The following is an 11,930-nucleotide window of genomic DNA, read 5'->3' as shown; positions in this document are numbered from 1 at the left end:
AGGCTTTTAAAGGCAGAGGGAGAGCATTAAAAAAGAGAAAAATTTGTTAGGAAGGAGTGCGCGGTTTAGGCAAGGTTGCCCTCCCAAGGGAAACAAGAGGGAAGTATTGGCCAGGAAATCCCTCCCGTAAACTGTAAACCATAAACCTCGTGAAGTTTATATTCTTGGGAGGGGCGTGGTTTGAGGCCGCCGTTGGGATAGGTATTAAATCTGGGTTTACTGACTTGGGGACTTAACCCAAGCAATGCTATTTTGGGCCCATGGTTTTCTTTTTAACAACAGCAACGATAAATACCCCTGAAACATAAGAACCACAACCCCTCATGCTATCTAGTATCCAATCTGTATTCTACGTCCTTGGCTTTACCAAACGCGTCCTTTTTCACCATTAGTTTGAATCTGGATCTACAAGGGCTCACCTTCTTACCATTTGTTGTTTGCAGGCGTTTGAGCATCTGAGTTTGCCAAGTTCTTTCGTGCGTTGCCTCTCTCTCTCTCTCTCTGAGCTCGCTCGTCCTTGGGTGGTGACTTTGTTTCTGCTTCCACCCCTGCCGCAGGGCACTGGGTTAAGAACCAGATTTCTTGGCAGCGAAGGGCGCTGTGGATGTGGGGATGCTGCTGGCCCGGTTGGCTGGTGGTTAGCTTGGCCCAAGATCCCCTCACAAGACTATGTCTTTGGTCTTTGACCTTCCAAAGTAAACCATACTCCTAGAAGAAGTGGTCAGATGTAGTTTTATTCTGTATGAATGCATAAAAGGAAGGCTCTTCCTCCATCGCAGGTGTTGTGTGATTAGGTGGCTTCGATCTCCTTTTCTCGGGCCCTTTTCTTCCCTTTTAGCGACAGGGACTGAGATCCCCACGGCTCTGCTGGTGTTCAGACTTGCAGCCCAGCTGGCTTGCGGCTTCAGCCACCCTCACTTCCAGTGTTTGCCAGAGACACCGACCGTGTTTTCAATCTTTTTCATACAGTGCAGTGAACAAGGCCTTTTTGTGCTCCTTTGCCTCTGAGAGGTTTGTCTTAAAAAGCCTGAGCAGAAGATACCCAGTGATCACCAACCATCTTGACTTTTGTTCTCATAAAGTGTGAGTCCATTTAGGAGACACTACTAGGCGTTCTGGAGAAGAGAAGGAATCATATGGGGGGGGGGGCGGGGAAGAATAGAGGAAATGTAGGGAAATACAAAGAGAGGAGTCCTAGCATTGGTGAGGGTTCACACCCCAGGTTACTGGGAAGCCTTCAGAGGAAGTGGTTTGCATGTTTCACTGGGAGACTGGATGCAGGGCCCCAGGGTTTCAGTCCCAGGGTAGAGTCACACAGCCCATCTGTGGCACAGACACAGAGAGCCACCCAGAATCCGTAGGACCTCTGTGGTCTTAGGCTCTTAGAGGCAGCCACTTCCAATGGGGTCCATATAAAAATCACCACAGTGTAAGCTTTTGTGTGACTATAGTTCTTAAACACAGACAAGACAGAACAGCCCAAGGGAAGAGCATCACAGGCAGAAGGAAATAGCCATTGCAAAGCTCTTGCATCAAGAAAGAACTTGTCGGGCGCCTGGGTGGCTCAGTGGGTTAAGCCGCTGCCTTCGGCTCAGGTCATGATCTCAGGGTCCTGGGATCGAGTCCCGCATCGGGCTCTCTGCTCAGCAGGGAGCCTGCTTCCTCCTCTCTCTGCCTGCCTCTCTGCTTACTTGTAATTTCTCTCTGTCAAATAAATAAATAAAATCTAAAAAAAAAAAAAAGAAAGAAAGAAAGAACTTGTCATGGAGAAATAGAAGGTTGGTGTGGCTGGGAGGTAATGGACAGGAAGGAGGGTGGTCTGGATGCTAGAGCCTTGACTATGGGGATGCAATTCAAGCACCCAGGGCACAAGACTTACAAAGGTAGACTCCCTCCCACGTCTGGTCGTGCCAGGCTTGTCTCACCCTAGTCCAGGCCCCAGTGCACAAAGCCAGAATACTTAGAGTCTGGCAGTAAGTTACTAAAATGCACTGGAATGCCTTTAAAGGATTTCATGTAGGGGAGAGGATGATACGATTTGACTGACATTTTAAAAGACTGCTGTCGTAACTTGTTACGGGAGATCTTTAAAACAAGCCTGAGGCCCATGGTACCATTTTTTCCTCCCTCATGATGCCTGAGGAATAAAAAAATTAAAAAGGCAAAACCTCCCAGTCTGTTGATGGATTGTAGCTAAATAATCCCTACAGACGCTTGGCTGGAGACTGCAATGAAGACGCTCTCCTCCTCAGTGAGTGAGTGAATAGTGTCAGCTCTGTCCCGCAGCATTATTCACCCACACAAAGGGTCTCAATGTTGCCAGCAATCAGGTAGGTAGAATTGGCCCTACATGTTTCTTACCACAAAAATGCTTAGAAGTACTCTGTAAATAAGTACAAATTTAACTGTATATCTGGTTATAGGATTGGGCGAATAGAAAATATTTAGATATTGTTGGAAAACAGGATTCTGGGGGCGCCTGGGTGGCTCAATCATTAAGCATCTGCCTTCGGCTCAGGTCATGATCCCAGGTTCCTGGGATCGAGCCCTACATCGGGCTCCCTGCTTGGCGGTAAGCCTGTTTCTCCCTCTGCAGCTCCTCCTGCTTGTGTTCCCTCTCTCGCTGTGTCTCTCTGTCAAAAAAAAAAGAACAAAAAACAACAAACCAGGATTCTCACTATAAAAGAAAGTGCATATAAATAAGGGATGGGAGGAAAAGGGTAAGAATTTGTTGGTTTGCTGGTGCTGGCCTGGTTAAGAAATCAGTATAGACCCATTTTGACAAAATCAAGAAACTCTTAGCTCTGTCCATTGTAAGGACCTTGTATTAGTCATTGTTCTCCAGAGAAACAGAATCATTAGGAGATACCTATCTCTCTCTCCCTCGAATTACTGTAAAGTACTGGCTCACATAATGTCCCAAGAGTGCCATGTGTAAGCCAGAGATGCTGGAAGATGTGAGGCTCAGAGAGCCAGTGATGTAGTTGTCAGTCTGGATCTGAAAGCCTGAGAACAGGAGCACCGAAGTCAAAAGATTGATGTGCCAGGAGTCAGCAAGCTGAGAGCAAATTCCACTTTTTTGTTTTATTCCACCTTTTTTTTTTTTTTAAGATTTTATGTATTCATTTGACAGAGCTCACAAGTAGGCAGAGAGGCAGGCAGAGAAGGGAAGCAGGCTCCCTACTGAGCAGAGAGCCCCATGTGGGGCTCCATCCCAGGACCCTGGGACCATGGCCCGAGCCGAAGGCAGAGGCTTTAACCCGCTGAGCCACCCAGGCACCCCTCTATTCCACTTTTTAACAACAGAAGTTCTTTTCCACTTTTGTTCTGTGCAGGCTCATGGCTAGTGGTCTGCAGATCTCAAAGAAAGTAAATTAGTTCTGTTACCTATCAAGGGCCTTAGATCAGCAAGTAAGGAATGTGCTAGCTTAAATCAAGTCAGCCTTTAAGACTGGTAGGAGTGCTGTTAAAGAGCATCAGTACAGATCATACAGTTATGTTACAGATGTTAAGAGTAACTACACTATTAAAACACAGCTTACCAAACTGACAGAACAAAGATAAAAAAAAGCTGAACAATTTGATAGTTAGAGACTGAATCCATTGTTAAAAAGCTCACAAAGAAAACTCCAGGCCAAAACAGCTTCATTTTTTCCCAAGCATTTAAAGAAGAAATAATAGTTTTGCACAAACTCTTATTGAGCAATAGAAACTTAGGGAAGACCTGCCAACTCATTTATGAGGTCAACACCTTCTAGTCACATAAGTCTGACAAAGTATATTACAAAAAAGAAAAGTAATGCATCAACATTAAGGGCAGGTTTATTCCAAGAATACAAGGGAAGTTTAATAGTTGAAAATCAGTCAGGGATCCCTGGGTGGCTCAGTTGGTTGAGCATCTGCCTTCAGCTCAGTTCATGATCTCAGGGTCCTGGGATCAAGCCCCAGTCGGGCTCTCCATTCAGCAGGGAGCCTGCTTCCCTTTCTCTCTTTGCCTGCCTCTCTGCCTACTTGTGATCTCTGTCAAATAAATAAATAAAATCTTTAAAAAAATAAAAAAATTTAAAAAATAAAAATCTGATAATTGTCAACTATAGACCTACCAAGAATATCATATGTAGTGGTGAAATATTGAAAGCTCTCCTGTGGATATTATACTTATTCAACATAGTACTGGAAGTTCTAGCCAGTTTATTAGGCCAAGGAAAAGAAAAAGTATAAGGACTGGAAAAAAAATGAAATAAAGTTGTCTTTATTCACAGGTGATATACAGTTATGTATATAGCAAATCCAAAGAATCTATAGATAAACTACCTGAAAGAAGGGTTAATTTTAGCGGACACAAGCTCAATATTTGAAAAGTTGATTATATTTTTATGTATTAGCAACAAATTAATAAATAAATAATAAATCAAATAAGTTGAATACCACTTCACCAGAGTTTCTCAGCGTTGGCACAGTTGACACTTTGGAATGGATAAGTATTTGTTGTGGAGGTAAATTAGTCAGCTTGGGCTGCTATTTTTAAAAAAGGCGCAAAATTATTTCTAGTTAAGAACCACTGTTTTACACTGAAAACTATAAAGTAGAGAAAAAATTTAAAGCTCTTAAGTAAATGAAAAAATATGCACGTTCTTTGATTAGAAGATTTAATAGTATAAAAATGCCTGTCCATTCTTCTAAATTCAGTGAAAACTCAATCAAAATCTCAACAGGGTGTGTGTGTGTGTCTGTGTGTGTGTGTAAATGTGCATGCATGTGAAAATTAAAAACCAAATGATACAGAAATCTAAAGTTTCAAGAGTAGCCAAGGTAATCCTGAAGATGAATAAATTTGGAGAATACATGTTTCTGTGTGCCCGTTGCAACTCCATTTTTTAAAACTACTAAAAGAACAGTTATTGAATGAGTAACTTTTTTTTTTTTTAACAATTTTATAATCTCTATACCCAATGTGGGACTTGAACTCACAGCACTGAGATCAAGAGTGACAAGTCATTGAGTTAGCCTCATGCCCTGAATGAATAAGTTTTAAGCCATTAGAATATAAAAAGGGTATTAGGGAAAACCTGGTGGAAGATAGGAAAGGATAAAAACAGAAGCACAGAAGTCCTGGTTAATAGAAAGTACAGGGATACCAGGGTCGCTCAGTCCATTAAGTGTCTGCCTTTGGCTCAGGTCATGATCCCAGCGTTCTGGGATCAGGGAGTCTGCTTCTCCCTCTGCCTGCTGTTCCCCTGCTTGTGCACGCTTGCTCTCTCGCGCTCTCTCTCTGACAAATAAATAAATACATAAATAATAAATAAAATCTTTTTAAAAAGGTACAAAATTAGATGGTAAAAAAAAGACATAGTAATCATAGATGTAAATGAATTGAACCTGCCAGGTAAAAGAAACTGTCCGATTTTTTACAATAATAAAAGCTACTTCTGAACTGTTTGCAAGAGATAGACTTAAAAAATGACACACAAATTTTTATATTAAAAGATAGAGAAGTGGTGCATCTGTTTTAATACCAAACAAAATAGACTTTAGGGCAAAAATCTATTAGGGTTAAAGATGGTCATAGTTAAATAATAAGAACAATTTACCAGGAAGATCTATCTTTTCTACATTTTTATGAACCCAATAATATAGTTTCAGAGCATGTAAATTAAAGCTGAAATTAAAAAGAAAAATTGCCAAATTACAACTATGGTAGTACATTTTAACACATGTATTCTAACAGAGTGAGATCAACTCAGATATCAAGTAGACCAAAAATTAAGAGGATCTGTAAAATTTGAAGCACACAGCGTGCTTGATCCAATGGCAATATCTTCAACTCTGTATAAAATGATCAGAAACTATGCATTTTTGGGGCGCCTGCTTGACTCAGTCAGTTAAGCAGCTGCCTTCAGCTCAGGTCATGATCCCACGGTCCTGGGATCCCAGCCCTGTGTCTGGCTCCTGCTCAGTGGGGAGCCAGCTTCCTTTCCCTCTGCCCCTCCTCCTTGCTCATAGTCTCTCTCTCAAAGAAATAAATAAAATTTTAAAAAAAGAAACTTCATTTTTTTAAAGCTTTATTTATTTAAGTAATCTCTACACCCAGTGGTAGGGCTTGAACTCATGACCTCGAGATCAAGAGTCCTGCACGCCTCTGACAGAGCCAGCCAGGAACTCTGAGGCAGTTCCTTTTTTACGTATACAGAATATTTACAGAAGCTGGCTGTCTACTAGGACACAAAACAAGTCACAAAAAAGACCAAAAGATCAGAATCATATTCATATTCTCTGATCACAATACAATTAAGTTAGATGGGTACAGAAATGGGTTAATTCTTTTGTTAGTGAGGATATTTTTATTTTATGTGCTATGGGTTGGCATTAAGGTAGGTGTCTTGGATGATGCACTCAAGGAGGTTCACTTAATCCAACGTAATGAAGCCTCTGTCTTCTGTGTACTAACGGAAATACTGGCGGCACATACTGAGGCCATAACTCTGAATCAGACCATGCTAGTTTGAGCAGACATGGCAAAAAACAAGAAGCCGGGAGCCTGGGTGGCTCAGTGGGTTAAGCCTCTGCCTTTGGCTCGGGTCATGATCTCAGGGTCCTGGGATCGAATCTCACATCAGGTTCTCTGCTTGGCAGGGAGTCTGCTTCCTCCTCTCTCTCTCTGCCTACTTGTGATTTCTCTCTGTCAAATAAATAAAATCTTAAATAAATAAATAAAATCTAAAATACTCTGTCTGCTGCAACAAGGCAAAAGAAATGGGTTAATTTAAAGAAGACATATATTTGGCCATTATGAAATAAAAATTATAAATTATATAATTATAATAATTCTATAATATATATAATTATCTAATATATAATAAATTATATTAGAAAGTAGGAAATGAGGGCACCTGGGTGGCTCAGTCGTTAAGCCTCTGCCTTTGGCTCAGGCCAGGTTCCTAAAATTGCGCCTCGCATCTGCGCCCTGCTCTGCAGGAAGCCTGCTTCTCCCTCTCCCACTCCCCTGCTTGTGTTCCTGCTCTCGCTGTCTCTCTGTCAAATTAATAAATAAAATCTTTAAAAAAATAAAAAAGAAAGTAGAAAATGGGTAGCCACGGGTGCCTGGGTGACTCAGTGGGTTAAAGCCTCTGCCTTTGGCTCAGGTCATGATCCCAGGGTCTTGGGATTGAGGCCCGCTCAGGCTCTCTGTTCAGCGGGAAGCCTGCTTCCCTTCCTCTCTCTCTGCCTACTTGTGATCTCCGTCAAATATATAAATAAATAATCTTAAAAAAAAAAAAATGGGTAGCCACATCGGCCTCCCTCACTGACCCTGAACCTGCCAGAAATGCTCCCACATCAGTGTCTTTGTCCATGCTCTCCTCTCGACATATGAAGATGCATGTAATGGGGCTAAAGAGATGCTTAGGGGACAATTGATATTTGTACGTGCTAGTATTGAAAAATGAAGAGAAAAAGACTGAAAATCAATGAGCCACTACAAATCTCAGCCAACCTACTAGCAAAATAGCTTTTAAAAATTTTCCGTATTACCGACTTTGCTTTATCGTCATTTTCCAAGAGTGATTGAATATCAGAAAATCTAACATCATTTACCACCGTGCCACCAGATACGATCCGGTACGTTGTCCCAGAGCTGCCAGCGGTCCAAGCATCCAGTAAGACTCGGAGCCAAACCAGAAGTCACGGGCAGGCCTTTATTCACGTAGTGTAAGCAGGAGGCGACAGGAAAGGATGTTGGCTTCCCCGGAGCCCTGTTTTCCCTCCACGAAACAGCAGCGAGTGAAGTTTAGCAGAATCAGTGAAGTGGGGAAGGGAATTGTCTCACGGCTCAGGGAGCCACCAACAAAAAGCCCTCACTGTTTGATGGAGCTGGAAACCCGGGGGTGGGGGGAGGAGGGTAGGGGGAAGGGCTAGAGGCAGAGGCATCTGCCAGTGTCTGAGCTGACCCCGCTGCTCCGCCAGCTAAAACTCCTGGGCGAGGAATGTAGGTCCTGCCGGTGTATGTGAGAGCATGGCTGGGCTAGGCCTAGGGCGCTGAGTCCTCAATGGTGGCTGCCTCCAGGTGGCAATGTACAGGCTGGGCATCAAAGTCTCTTAGGAAGGCAGCTTCCCCACTCCCACCCGTACCCCCTGAGGGCTGCCAGGCAAAGCCTTCACACGTGCCAGTCGTCAGGCCTGAAGCATCACACAGGCTTTGGTCTGGAGCCAGACTCCTCATAGGGTATAGCCTCTGTGTGGCCTGAAGGGGGCTGAAATTCAGTTCCAGCTTCACTGCCAAGCTGTGGGCCCTGGCATGGGGCTGTGTCTACCTGAAGGAAGACACGTGAAACTACCATATGGCTCCTGACAGCCCTACCCACATGAACAGATTCAAGTAGATCTCACCACGTCTTCAATAGCCACAGAAGAGGCATGTGATAAAATTTCACACTCATCTATGATTTAATAAAGTGAAAAACTAGAGACTAGCAGGAAATTTCCTTAACCTAGTGAAGTGTCTGTGTCCAAATGTCCTCTTCTAAGGGCACCAGCATGTTCAATTAGGGCCGACCCTACAGATTTTAAATGAAGCACATCTTTAAAAGCCCATGGGGCACCTGGGTGGCTCAGGCGGTTAGGCATCTGCCTTCGGCTTGGGTCATGATCCCGGGGTCCTGGGATCGAGCCCCACGTCACATCGGGCTCCCTGCTCAGCGAGAAGCCTGCTTCTCCCTCTCCTACTCTCCCTGCTTCTGTTCCCTCTCTTACTCTCTCTCTCTCTCTGTGTCAAATAAATAAAATCTTAGAAAAAAAGCCCCAGCTCCAAATACAGTCACATACTGAGATTTCAAGGGCTAGGGCTTCGACATGGAATTTGGAGGGACACAATAGGGATAGAAGGTGGGTGTCAGAAGAGGCCAGTTTGCAGAGGTACATGGGAGATAGTCCCTGCAGGTTCCCAAGGGCTTGAGGTGAGGCGGGAAGGAAAGGGAGGGTAAGAGATGACTGGCCTTGAATAAGAGGGTAGCTGCTGCTCCACTTGCTGAGACGTGGAAGCCAGGGGAGGAATAAACTTGAGGCTTCGTTCGAGACAGAACCCTAAGGCATTCTAGCTTCCAGAAACTAGGAGAAGTGGAGCCCGGAAGAGGAACAGGGAGGAAGCCAGAAACCTGTACTGTCTTGGAAACCGAAAGAGAGCAAGCAAGTTCTATTGATTCTGCCCTTTCGTGTCTTTCTTATTTGAGGCAGAGAGAGAGGGGGAGAAGCAGGCTTCCCGCTGAGAAGGGGGCCCGATGTGGGCCTCCATTCCAGGACCCTGGGATCACGACCTGAGCAGAAGGCAGAGGCCTAACCGCCTGAGCCACCCACCGTGCCCCTACCCTTTGCCTTCTGGTGAACTCCTGACTTCTACTCCAACTTGACCTCTACCCTGATTCCACCAGCAGAGGGAGCCTTCGACTCCAGGTGTGGGCCCAAGGGGATGCATTTTCAATGGATAGGATCAAAACAATAAAACCCAGTCTGTTCTTATTATCACCATGTGCTGGCAGTTCTAGTGGGTAATAAATACTTTTCTGAAAAAATAATTTATTGATCTAGGTTCGGAATAATGACTGTGGTTATGTAAGCTTCAAAGGGAACCTATTTATTATTATCTTAAGTAAACCTTATACTTGGAAGCTAATTCAGGGAGTTCACAGCGATATAGTAAGCTGCTACACATTTGTTTTGAAAGTAAGTTCTTGGGGTGTCTGGGTGGCCCAGTCAGGTGAGCGACTGACTCTTCCACTCAGGTCATGATCTCAGGATCTTGAGAGTGACCTCAGTGCTCAGCAAGGATTCTCTCTCTCCCTCCCCCTCATCCCCCTCAGCCCCAGGCTCCTACACGCCTCCCCCGCCCCCGCCCCCCCCCCCCCCGCCGGCCCCCCTCAGGCCCCCGTGGGCACACGCACACAAGCACTTTATACAATAAATAAATCTTTTTTTAAAATCTTAGAATCTTTAAAACTCATTTTAGGTACAGTTCATGTCTTCAATCATTATCATAATACAAATTCCTGTATTTAAACAGTAGATTCAAAATTCAACCAGGATAGCATAGCAATTGTAAATACAAAAGAAAGAGCATGAGTTACAGTAATTATGTCATTTTAATTATGACCACTTGGAGTTTTACTTGTGTCTAGAATTTAAAATACTGAAAGAATACAAAGTGTTTGGTGTATTTTTGTTTGGTAATTGCAAACTTTAGTTCATGCACGATATATTTTGCCAGATTTGAATATCCTTAAATTGAAGTTTATCCTTTTTTAAATGGGAATTGTTGCTAAGCTAACAAACGAATCAAGACAATAATGATTATTACCAATTAGTATGTGAGTGTTAACAAAAATAATTTTGTTGTCTAGAGGAGGAAGGCACTTATAAATGAGCCACTCCCCAGGTATCCAATATGCTGATTATGAAATCAAAATGCTCAATATTTCATCTTTGAATATACATATATAAGGACAAAGTTTAATACCTCCTGGAGTGCTTTCTATCCTTGCAGTTTGTAAACTGGGTAAGGAAAAAAATAATCCATTTTTTCTGGCCAGTACAGAGAGACGATGTGGAACATACTAGATGAAATATGGTGGTCTTCACAGTCAGTCAGCTGATGGCTCCGTCTGTATTTTCACAGAAATGGCTCACATGCAGAGTTTCATTTTACTGAGTTTCTTTGAATATTTTCTTTTTCCAAATTCATAGAAAGGAGTGACTTCCTAACTATTCTTTCTTGAGCCCATAAAAGGGTATTAGGGAGTGAATGGCAGAGTTGGGCTCCAGGCCTCCCAGCCCAGCTTGAGCCCAGACAGGTCACACCCACACCTTAGAGTCCAGACATTATGGGCTGAATTGTGTTCGCTCAAGATTCCCGTGTTGAAAGCCTAACCAGCAGGACCCCAGAATGTGACTGTATTTGGATACAGGGCCTTTAAAGTGGTGAGTAGATGAAAAATGAGGCTTTTAGGGGAGGCCTAATCTGGTGTGGCTGATGTCCTTCTAAGACGAGATCTGGAAATACAAAGAGACACCAGGGGCCCATGTGCACAGAGGGACAACCAGGTGAAGAAGCCAGAGACCAGCCACATTGCAAGCGAAAGAGAGAGGTCTCAGAGGAAACCAACCCGGCTAGTTGGTTGATTTGGATTTCCAGCTCCTGGAACTGCAGGGGGAAAAAACCAAAAGTGTGTAAAGCCAGCCACATAGCCTGAAGTATTTTGTGCCGTAGCAAACTAACACATCAGGCATTTGTTTGAACTGAGGGCTCCACAGCTAGAAAGTTTTGGGAAATTACTAGAATAGGGGACAGATCATAGACTCAGACAATTCCTCTGGGTTTGAATCCTGGCTTTGCTTTCTTGTAGCAGAGCAATGCGATGGGCCATGGACTGAATGCTGGGGGCCCAGTTTTATGTCTGTAAAGTGGGAGTGATAACCACTACTCGGTATTTCAGTGGGGATGACACCGAGTAACGTATGGAAAGTGCAAAACCCACTGTGGGAGCCCAGTAAATGAGGCTGCTGAGCCAAAGGCTTTCCGGCTGCCTTAGCTCATGTAAGGGAGATCCTGCCCAAGCTGACTACATTGGGGAGAGCTGGAAGTTTGTGGATTTTGCAATTAAGGGAAGGTCGTTTTAAAGATGTTTGCTCAGTTAAGTTTTAAGAAATTTTGCTTAGTGTTACTTTGAATGGTTGGGAAGATCGAAAAGTAAGTGTCTTTTCTCTGCTTATAAAAATAGCATATGTTTATACATATACTGTGGAAATACACATATTCTACAGATATATTTTAGAAAATTTGCATGAAAGGTTTAGGAGTCTAGAGAAGAAAACAACTCATAATAAAACTGCTCAGGGACAACCACTGCCCACATTTTAGTATGTTTTCTTTCCTTTTTTTTTTT

Source organism: Mustela lutreola, chromosome 1 (genome assembly GCF_030435805.1).
Source record: "Mustela lutreola isolate mMusLut2 chromosome 1, mMusLut2.pri, whole genome shotgun sequence".
NCBI lineage: Eukaryota > Metazoa > Chordata > Mammalia > Carnivora > Mustelidae > Mustela > Mustela lutreola.
Note: the sequence above shows the minus strand (reverse complement) of the source record.